Genomic DNA, 11,427 nt, shown 5'->3' with positions numbered 1-11,427 from the left:
TACAGGGTTGCAAAATGGATCAAAAAGCTGAATTCCCACATTCTGCTGCATACAGGAAACACATCTGAGTAGTCAGAACAAACATAGACTCAAAATCAAAGGTTGGAGGTAAATCATCCAAGCAAACCATAAAATCATATCAATGGATCCAGTGAAAGCATTCAATAAGGTTCAACACACATTCTTAATAAAAAAAACCTTTAATCTAGATGTGAATGGAAGAAACTTTTCTCAGTATAGTCAAGGCCATCTACAATAAGCTAATGGCAAACAACATTCTCAATGGAGATAAATTAAAAATCCTCTAAAATTTGGTACAAGACAAAGCTACCCCCTTTCACCACTCCTATTCAACATAATGCTGGAATTTCTTTTTTTTGTCCCCCAATTTACAATACAGACCAGGCAAAGGGCCTGTGTTGAGGTGTATATAAGGTGCATTTACTGTACCTCCTCTTTCTATACAGTCAGTGTAAAGAACACAGCCTGTGGTAAGAATTGGGAGGCCTTATCTTTTTTTTAATTATATATATATATATATATAATCCTTCACAAGTGCAACATTCCCATGACCAATATCCCAAGTGTCCTTCCTCCGCATTCCAGAGGTGTGGGATGCTGGAATTTCTTTTCTTTTTTTTTGGGGGGGGGCACACCTGGCGGTGCTCAAGGGTTACTCCTGGCTGTCTGCTCAGAAATAGCTCCTGGCAAGCACGGGGGACCATATGGGACACCGGGATTCAAACCAACCACCTTTGGTCCTGGATCGGCTGCTTGCAAGGCAAACGCCGCTGTGCTATCTCTCCGGGCCCAGGATGCTGGAATTTCTTGCCATAGTGATTGCACAAGAAAATATCATTGGCATCCAAATAGGAAAGGAAGAAGTCAAACTCTCAGTGTTTGCATAAGACATGATACTATATTTAGAAAACCTTAAAGACTCTACCAAAAAGTTTCTAAAAACAATAGATTCATATAGCAAAGTGGCAGGGTACAAAATTAATACGCAAATGTCAATGGCCTTCTTGTACACCAATAATGATAGTGAAAAAATGGATATTAAAAACAACAATCCCAGTCAGTTTAGTGTCACAGAAACTCAAATACCTTGGAGTCAACTTAACTAAAGAGGTGAAGGACCTATACAAAGAAAACTACAAAACCCTGCTTCAAAAATAAAAGAAGACACAAGGAAATGGAGACACATACTCTACTTATGTTTTGAGAGGATTAACATCATTAAAATGTCAATACTCCCCAAAGCATTGTATAGATTTTATGCACTCCCACTAAGGATGCCCATCACATTCTTCAAGATGGATCAAACAAAACTGAAACTAATCTGTAACAATAAACACCTGCGAATAGCTAGAACAATTCTTTAGAAAAGGAACATGGGAGGCATCACTTTCCCTTATTTTAAATATTAATACAAAGCAATAGTAATTAAAACAGCATGGTATTTGAATAAAGACAGACACTCTGATCAGTGGAACTGACTAGAGTATTCAGAGTATTTCCCAGACATACAATCAATTAATTTTTGATAAAGGAGCAAGGCATGTAAAATGGAGCAAGGAAAGACTCTTCAAGTGGTTTTGGGAAAATGGTCAGCCATATGCACAAAAGCAAACTCAGCTCTCAATCTAACACCATTCACAAAGATCAAATCTAAATGCATTAAAGAGTTTGATATCATACTTGAAACCATATAGTATATAGAACAACATGTAGTTAAAACATTTCATGACATTGAGACCAAAGTCATCTTCAAGGACGAAAAAGCACTATTCAGACAAGTGGAAGTGGAAATAAACAGATGAAACTATATTAAGCTGAGAAGCTTCTGCACCTCAAAGAAAATAGTAGGGGCCGGGTGGTGGCGCTGGAGGTAAGGTGCCTGCCTTGCCTGCGCTAGCCTAGTACGGACCGCAGTTCGATCCCCCGGCATCCCATATGGTCCCCTAAGAAGCCAGGAGCAACTTCTGAGCGCATAGCCAGGAGTAACCCCTGAGCGTCACAGGGTGTGGCCCAAAAACCAAAAAAAAAAAAAAAAAAAAGAAAATAGTAGGATAAAAAAAAGCTACCCACAGAATGTGAGAAACTATTTACCCAATACCCATCAGATAAGGGGCTAAGATATATATATATATATATATATATATATATATATATGATATACAAAGTACTGACAGAACTTAACAAGAAAAATACATATAACCCCCATCAAAAATGGGAGAAGAAATTAATAGACACTTCCTCAAAGAAGAAATACAAATGACCAAAAGGCACATAAAAAATTGTCCCACCCTAATATTCATCAGGGAGGTGCAAATCAAAACAATAATGAGGTACCACCTCATGCCACAGAGACTAGTACACATCACAAAGAACAAGAACAATCAGTGCTGGTGAAGATGTGGAGAGAAATTAACTCTCATTCTCTTCTGGTGGGAATACTACCTCGTCCAGCTTTTATGGAAAACAATATGGTGATTCCTCCAAAAATTGAAAATTGAGCTCCGATATTATCTAGCCATATCACTCATTGGGATATACCCCAGGAAAGCAATAATACAATACAAAAATGCCTTCCTCACGCCTGTATTCATTGAAGCTCTATTTACAATAGCCAGAACCTGAAAACAACCAAGATGCCCTTCAAGCGATGAATGGCTAAATAAACTGTGGTACATATACACCATGTAAGGCAGCCACCAGGAGAAATGAAGTCACGAAATTTTTATACATGGATGGACATGGAAATTATTATTTTTCCGTTTTTTTTTTATTTTGACTTAGAGAAAGGAAGAGAGGGAAGATGGGAGGGAAGGAGAGAAGGAGAGAAGAAAGAGGAAAAGAAGGAGGGAGGAAAGAAAGAAATGAAGAAGTAACAAGGAAGAAGAAATGAAAAGTGAGGGAAGGAGGAAAGGAAGGAGGGAGGAAAGAGGGAAAGAGAAAGAAGGAAGGAGGAATGGAGAGAAGGAGGAAGAAGGGTGGGCATGAAGGAGGTAGGGAAGGAGGGAGGGAAGCGACATGGAAATTATTATTCTGAGTGTAATAAGTCAGAGGGAGAGAGATATACACAGAATAATCTGACTCATTTATGGGTTTTAAGAGAAATAAAAGACGTTATTGTAATAATGCCCAAAGACAATATAGATGAGGGCTGGAAGGACCAGCTCATGATATGAAGCTCACCACAAAGAGTGAGTTAGAGAAATAACTACACTGAAATCTATGGTGACAATGTCAATGAATGATAGAATTAGAATGACTGTCTCAAATATAGACATGGTGAGGAGGTGGTTGTGGTCATTGTTAATGAAAAATTGCACTGGTGAAAGGGTGTGTTCTTTTTTATGACTGAAATCCAACTACAATAAGGTTTGAAATTATGGTTCTTAGATAAAGATATTATTTATATTTTTTAAAAAAGAGATTTTCCCCTGAATTGGACCCTACCATAAAAACAAAACAGTTTGAAAGTAATAGGAGGGGTCTTGCCAGCAAATTTTGTTCTTCAGAGTGTTAAGTATTTGAAGTGAATAGGACCAGAAATTGAAAGATGATATTAACGCTTTATGTAGCTCTGGTTTCTTTGAATCTATGAGGACGTGATTTGCATGAGCAATGGAAAACAGAATATCACATTTCTCGCATAAATACCTCCAAATATGTTAATTCAGAGGCTTCACCTTTTTAATTGGGGCTACTTTGTTAAAGCACCCAGAATCTATTCCAATTTAATGGAAAGCTAATGTTCTAGTCTGGATTCACCAGTAGTCCAGCCACAGCACAAAATTAGAGGCTATTTGAAGCTTAGTAGATGAACAGGTTTGGCTGGGACACATTAAAACCTTTTTTATATTTGTAATTCTCCAATATTTATTATTAAGAAACCATCAGGAGTTGGAGACTTTTAACTGAATTAAGATCTGAAAATTCTCAGATGGTTTTAATGGGTAAGATGCAGAATGTCTTGCCTTCACCAGTAGTCATTCCAAGAGACCTGACTTTAATAGTAATTGAATTAAATGAAAGTTTTATATTTTTCTATCTCCAAAAGAAAGAAAAAGACCTGCCTTTTCAGTTCCTTTTCTTAATAACAAGGCCCCTATGCAGCAATTTTAATGGATAGTTTTGCCTCAGGGCATGGCAGATTCACCCACCAGTGTCAGTATTTTGTTGATGCAGTTTTATGCCCAGCTCATAAAAAGTTTCCCCATGTATATTTGGTTTATTATATGGATGACATCTTATTGCCGGCTCAGTCTCACAAGGAATTGCAATGTGTTTATGAATTTGTCATCAGCTGCTTGCAGGGTTCTGCTTTAACAATAGCCTGAGAAAAAATACAGACTTAACTTCAATTTCAATACTTGGTCTTTGTATTAAAGTGTACTTCAGTGTGTCCTCAAAAGATTTCTTTTTAAAAGAAAAATCTAAGGACTCTTAATGACTTTCAAAAACTCTTAGATGATATAAATTGGATCCTTTCCTCCCTTGGGATTTCAAACTTAGAACTCACCAACTTATTTAGTACTTTAGAAGAAAATCTGGATTTAAATAGTCCCAGGTGTTTAACATAAAAGGCACAACAGGAATTAGATTTTCTCTTGGACTGGCTCCAAAAGTCCTATCTTTTCAGGTTCATACCTAGAGAGGTGTGGCTTTTAATTTTTGCAAGGCATCATTCCCCTACAGGTAATATTGCTCAGCTGTCTGAGCCTCTAGAATGGGTTTACTTACACAACAAGCAAATTTGCGCATTTGTGCCCTATTTGGAATTAATCTCCACAATTATCATTAAGGCAAGGTTCAGAACAATTTCCTTGTTAACATTTGATCTGGAAATAATAGTCCTGCTGATTCCAGAAAAGGAAATAGAATGTATATTACCTCTTAGTGAGCCCCTTCAATAAGCACTATCTAATTTTTCAGGAGAAGTTTCCACCCATTATCCTTCTGGAAATTCCTGTGACTTATTTAAAAGGACACACTCGTAATTTTACTTTTATCTGCTCCTCCCCTATGCCTAACACTCTTGTATTTTACATTGATTGGTCTTTATCAGGAAAAGGCAGACAGAAAAGGCCCTTCTCTGACCACAACAGTGCATACTAATTACAAGTCTGTTTAACAAGTAGAATTTGCTACTTTAAATTATTTATTATCAAAAAAATTATTTATTATCACATGTTTCAGAGCTGTGCAGTGTAGCATACGATTCAGCTTACATAGTAGGATTGTTTCCATGCATAATAACTGCCTCTTTAAATGCTCATAACCCAGTTATTTAAGATTCGCTCCAGAAATTACAAGCCCTTCTTCAAAAAGTTCTGAGACAATATTTATCACTCATATAAGAGCCCACTCTGGCCTCCCTTAGATGATGGCTGTAGGGAATGAAATTGCTTATTTTGTCCATGCCAATATTTAAGTCATCTGTAGAAGAACAAATGCCTATCGTTTGCATGTCCACTATCATATTCTATGGAAGTGAGCCAGATAAATAGTTGATACATGTGCCATTTGTGCACCTTTGAATAATAGAACAAATGTTGCTGTGGCCAACCCCCGAGGTATACAGACTAATGAATTGTGGCAAATAGTTATTACACTTGTTGAATTTTTTTTTCAAAGAAACCCTATCTTCATGTGGTGGTATGTACATATTCCCATTTTATATGGGGAGTTCTAGTGACTTCAGAATAAGATAAAGCACTTTGCACCTTCATTTTTCAGTGCCTTTCTGTTATGGGAGTCCCCCAATCCATAAAGACAAATAATGGCCTAGCCTACATCAGTAAAACTTTTCAATCAATTTGTAAAAAATGGCAAATCAAACACATCACTGGAATCTCATATAATCCACAAGGACAAGCCAAAGTTGAAAGAGCACACAGACAGTTGTATATGAAAACATTTCCATAAGATTATTCTTTGCCTGTTATTCCACCTTGACCTTACAGGGGAGGCGCTGTTAAGAATGGAATAAATAGTTTGGGAGCGAGGTGTTCAGCGTCTTTTGGGAGAGTTTGCTGAGTGGCTCAGGTGTTTTTTTGGAGCTAGCAGCAGACTGACAAAGTACTCTCTTTGCCCAACCTTTTACCCCTTGACCCTCCTGTCTGTGTGGATTATTTGCTGTGGATAAATATTACCAAGATCTCCCCCCAAAAGGGGAGAAAGGGATGGGAATCAATTTCTCATTCTGGGAGCTTTTTGAGGATACACAAATAACAAATAAAGGAGTAAACAGGATCCCACAAGTGGGGCCACAATAGACCTCTAAAAATTCAATCATTAAAGTATAGAAAAATAGGCATGCCACGCACAGACATTTTGTCCTTAATGTTATTTTCACTAAATTTCTTAAATTTACCCCAAAAATAACTTTATACAGTTGCAGAAAAACACTTTAAAGATGTTTAGGTGCAAAATACAATTAATTCATTTATTTGGGTAAAAATTGTTAATAAACAAATTGCTGGTAATCTCATTCAAGGAAAAGAATATGCTTATGTTTCTACAAATGGAAACCCCACCAAGAAACTTTGGGTCCCACTACTCCTTGTCATAATTAGCATTCTCACAAATGAAAAAAACTCAAACACAAATGCATGATAAGAGTGTAAACCTGGGGCCAGCCTGGTGGCGCTAGAGGTAAGGTGCCTGCCTTGCCTGTGCTAGCCTAGGACAGACTGAGGTTTGATCCCCAGGCGTCCCATATGGTCCCCCAAGCAGGCGCGATTTCTGAGCTCATAGCCAGGAGTAACCCCTGAGCATCAGCGGGTGTGGCCTAAAAACCAAAAAAAAAGTGTAAACCTTACCTCAGAAACAACACAGATTATTCAAAAAATGCTGGCAGGAAACAAACAGTGACTTCAACAAGTAACCAAAATAATAAGCTGACACAATACTATGAGACAGAGACTATTGGTAGTGGAAATGACTAGTTTCAGAATCTTAATGCAGTAAATTAGGGAACTGGCCCTGCTCTCACTGGACTTTATATCTTAGGAAATATGTGTTACATGAATTTAGTGCTGCAATGCCTGCATAGTATTCCCAGTTTGACCGGTTACTTTTACTAGAACCATTATAAGAAGGGAATTAACAAGTTAAATCCATTGAGACATAAAGGCAAGGTGGCAGAAGAGTTTTGGTAAGAATATTAAAGTCTTATAGGAAGGGCAACACAAGTATATCAACCCAAAGAACATTAAGAAGACCACTAGAAAGATAATCAGTTTGCAGGAGACAGTCAACAGGATCCACATGAACTACTTCTATTCTTGATGGAGGGTCTTCATCAGGACTTGAACAAAGCTGATATACAGAATAGACATGTAGAGGAAAATAGATCATCTTGTTGACTTAAAAGCTGTTAAACAACCTTGGCAGGGACACAGCAGTTTAATGAGTCTATTATTGTTACACTTTTCCAAGGCTAGATTAAATCTACAACTCAATACCTCATCTACTTCCAGAGAGGACAATATTGGTGGTGGGATTACTCCTGACTTAATGTCACTATGTACCTAAAACGTTACTATGAACGATTTGTAATCCACTGTGGTCAAAATAATAATTATTAAAAAATTGAAGACTTGCTTTTTTTTATATTTAGACTAAAGTAATGCCTGTCCAGTTTTATCTACTATTCGTTGGATGCTATATAAAATACATTTTAAATATGGACAACTCTCACTAGCTTCATACCTTCCACATTTAGTTATGCCTCATCTTGAAAAACAAATAATTATACAGGACTGGTGTTGCTAATTGTCTTACTCTAGAAAAAGTGAGGAAAGTACATTAATTCCTCCATTTCACCATATTGGAAGATGGTTCCTATAGCCCAAGAGTGATTCATAAGAAATCTACCTTTCCTAAGGTAATTGGAGGAGGTGGGTAGGAAATTGGAACTTAAGAACATACGGCTGAGAGATAGTACAATAGGTAAAGCACCATCTTTGCACATGGGTGACTTGGGTTCAATTCACAACACCAAATATAGTCTCCCAATCTCTGTATATATGATCTCTTGAGCACAGTCAATAATAAAGTCTTAGTATAACCAGGTATGGCTCCAGAGAGTTTGCAAGAGAGCACATGGTCTTTCATTGTTCTCATTGCAATATTGTGTTTTATAAAATGTACATTTTACATGGGTTTTCATCTGGTATTCTCTTCCTCATGAATTACTTTGCATGTTGTTTGAAATAAACTATTTTAAAATTTAAAAAAAAAATTGGAGATTAACAGCTGTGCTTTTAATACATTAGAATTTCTTCTTCTATGATGGCAAGGAATGAAAAAAAAGACAGATCTATGTGGACTTTCCTTTAGAAAACCTTGATTTATCTCAGGACATTATAGACTCTAAGAACAAACAAGAAGAATACAAATTATTCTCTGCTTTGAATCACTATGGTGAAATGGAAAAGGGTAATTGCAAAGCCTATTGTAAAAAAATACAGCAAGAAAATGGTTTAAGTTTGTTGACCAAGCAATTTTAGAAATAGCTAACTCATTTATATAATCTCCAGTGGCCTATATTCCTTTTTATATTTCAAAGAAACTTGCTGCTATGAATATAGCTGTTTAAATTAGCGGATGTTTAACTAAATGCTCTTTAAAGAAGTCTATAATAATGTTCTAACGTTTTTACCAACAGAAAAACAGCTGCAGGATGTGGACTCCCACTATAAAGCTCATTATTAGAATGTTTAAGTATCTTAATTTGTTTACACTAATCTTAATGCTTCTGATAATAATGATTCATGCAGCTATAGTTTGGATACCCTAGTTTCACATTACAATGATAATTTCTGTTGATCTAATTCATTGCTCATTGTAATGTCTTAAAAATATTTTGGGGGGCACACCCGGTGACACTCAGGGATTACTCCTGGCTATGGGCTCAGAAATCGCTCTTGGCATGGGGACCATATGGGACACCAGGGGATTGAGCCGCGTTCCATCCTGGGTCAGCTATGTACAAGGCAAACACCCTTCTGCTCCACCATCGCTCCAGCCCCTAAACAAATACTTTAAATCATTCATTTTCTATTTTATTTTATCTGACTCTATCTTTTTTTTTTTTTTTTTATTTAAACACCTTGATTACATACATGATTGTGTTTGGGTTTCAGTCATAAAAGGAACACCACCCATCACCAGTGCAACATTCCCATCACCCAAGTCCCAAATCACCCTCCTCCCCATCCAACCCCCGCCTGTACCCTAAACAGGCTCTACATTTCCCTCATACATTCTCAATATTAGGACAGTTCAAAATGTAGTTATTTCTCTAACTAAACTCATCACTCTTTGTGGTGAGCTTCCTGAGGTGAGCTGGAACTTCCAGCTCTTTTCTCTTTTGTGTCTGAAAATTATTATTACAAGGGTGTCTTTCATTTTTCTTAAAACCCATAGATGAGTGAGACCATTCTGCGTTTTTCTCTCTCTCTCTGACTTATTTCACTCAGCATAATAGATTCCATGTACATCCATGTATAGGAAAATTTCATGACTTCATCTCTCCTGACAGCTGCATAATATTCCATTGTGTATATGTACCACAGTTTCTTTAGCCATTCATCTGTTGAAGGGCATCTTGGTTGTTTCCAGAGTCTTGCTATGGTAAATAGAGCTGCAATGAATATAGGTGTAAGGAAGGGGTTTTTGTATTGTATTTTTGTGTTCCTAGGGTATATTCCTAGGAGTGGTATAGCTGGATCGTATGGGAGCTCGATTTCCAGTTTTTGGAGGAATCTCCATATCGCTTTCCATAAAGGTTGAACTAGACAGCATTCCCACCAGCAGTGGATAAGAGTTCCTTTCTCTCCACATCCCCGCCAACACTGTTTATTCTCATTCTTTGTGATGTGTGCCATTCTCTGGGGTGTGAGGTGGTATCTCATCGTTGTTTTGATTTGCATCTCCCTGATGATTAGTGATGTGGAACATTTTTTCATGTGTCTTTTGGCCATGCGTATTTCTTCTTTGTCAAAGTGTCTGTTCATTTCTTCTCCCCATTTTTTGATGGGGTTAGATGTTTTTTTCTTGTAAAGTTCTGTCAGTGCCTTGTATATTTTGGAGATTAGCCCCTTATCTGATGGGTATTGGGTGAATAGTTTCTCCCACTCAGTGGGTGGCTCTTGTATCCTGGGCACTATTTCCTTTGAGGTGCAGAAGCTTCTCAGCTTAATATATTCCCATCTGTTAATCTCTGCTTTCACTTGCTTGGAGAGTGCAGTTTCCTCCTTGAAGATGCCTGTAATGTCCTGTAGTGTTTTGCCTATGTGCTGTTCTATATATCTTATGGTTTTGGGGCTGATATCGAGGTCTTTAATCCATTTGGATTTTACCTTTGTACATGATGTTAGCTGGGGGTCTAAGTTTAATTTTTTGCAAGTGGCTATCCAATTGTGCCAACACCACTTGTTGAAGAGGCTTTCCCTGCTCCATTTAGGATTTCCTGCTCCTTTATCAAAAATTAGATGGTTGTATCTCTGGGGAACATTTTCTGAGTATTCAAGCCTATTCCACTGATCTGAGGACCTATCCTTATTCCAATACCATGCTGTTTTGATAACTGTTGCTTTGTAGTACAGTTTAAAGTTGGGAAAAGTAATTCCTCCCATATTCTTTTTCCCAATGATTGCTTTAGCTATTCGAGGGTGTTTATTGTTCCAAATGAATTTCAAAAGTGTCTGATCCACTTCTTTGAAGAATGTCATGGGTATCTTTAGAGGGATGGCATTAAATCTGTATAATGCCTTGGGGAGTATTGACATTTTGATGATGTTAATCCTGCCAATCCATGAGCAGGGTATGTGTTTCCATTTCCGTGTGTCCTCTCTTATTTCTTGGAGCAGAGTTTTATAGTTTTCTTTGTATAGGTCCTTCACATATTTAGTCAAGTTGATTCCAAGATATTTGAGTTTGTGTGGTACTATTGTGAATGGGGTTGTTTTCTTAATGTCCATTTCATCCTTATTACTATCGGTATATAGAAAGGCCATTGATTTTTGTGTGTTAATTTTGTAGCCTGCCACCTTGCTATATGAGTCTATTGTTTCTAGAAGCTTTTTGATAGAGTCTTTAGGGTTTTCTAAGTAGAGTATCATGTCATCTGCAAACAGTGAGAGCTTGACTTCTTCCTTTCCTATCTGGATTCCCTTGATATCCTTTTCTTGCCTAATCGCTATAGCAAGTACTTCCAGTGCTATGTTGAATAGGAGTGGTGAGAGAGGACAGCCTTGTCTTGTGCCAGAATTTAGAGGGAAGGCTTTCAGTTTTTCTCTATTGAGGATAATATTTGCCACTGGCTTGTGGTAGATGGCCTTCACTATATTGAGAAAGGTTCCCTCCATTCCCATCTTGCTGAGAGTTTTGATCAAGAATGGGTGTTGG

At 37.4% G+C, this 11,427-nt stretch overlaps 1 non-coding gene across 1 annotated transcript; it reads right to left on the bottom strand.

Moving 5' to 3' along the window:
- Positions 1-375: 375 nt before the first annotated feature.
- LOC125999754 (small nucleolar RNA SNORA51) lies at positions 376-508 on the bottom strand. The gene has a single exon (XR_007492227.1). It is a non-coding gene; the product is annotated as a small nucleolar RNA SNORA51 (small nucleolar RNA).
- Positions 509-11,427: the final 10,919 nt, after the last annotated feature.

This window comes from Suncus etruscus, chromosome X, assembly GCF_024139225.1.
Source record: "Suncus etruscus isolate mSunEtr1 chromosome X, mSunEtr1.pri.cur, whole genome shotgun sequence".
Classification (NCBI taxonomy): domain Eukaryota; kingdom Metazoa; phylum Chordata; class Mammalia; order Eulipotyphla; family Soricidae; genus Suncus; species Suncus etruscus.
This window is presented reverse-complemented; position numbering and strand designations above follow the sequence as displayed.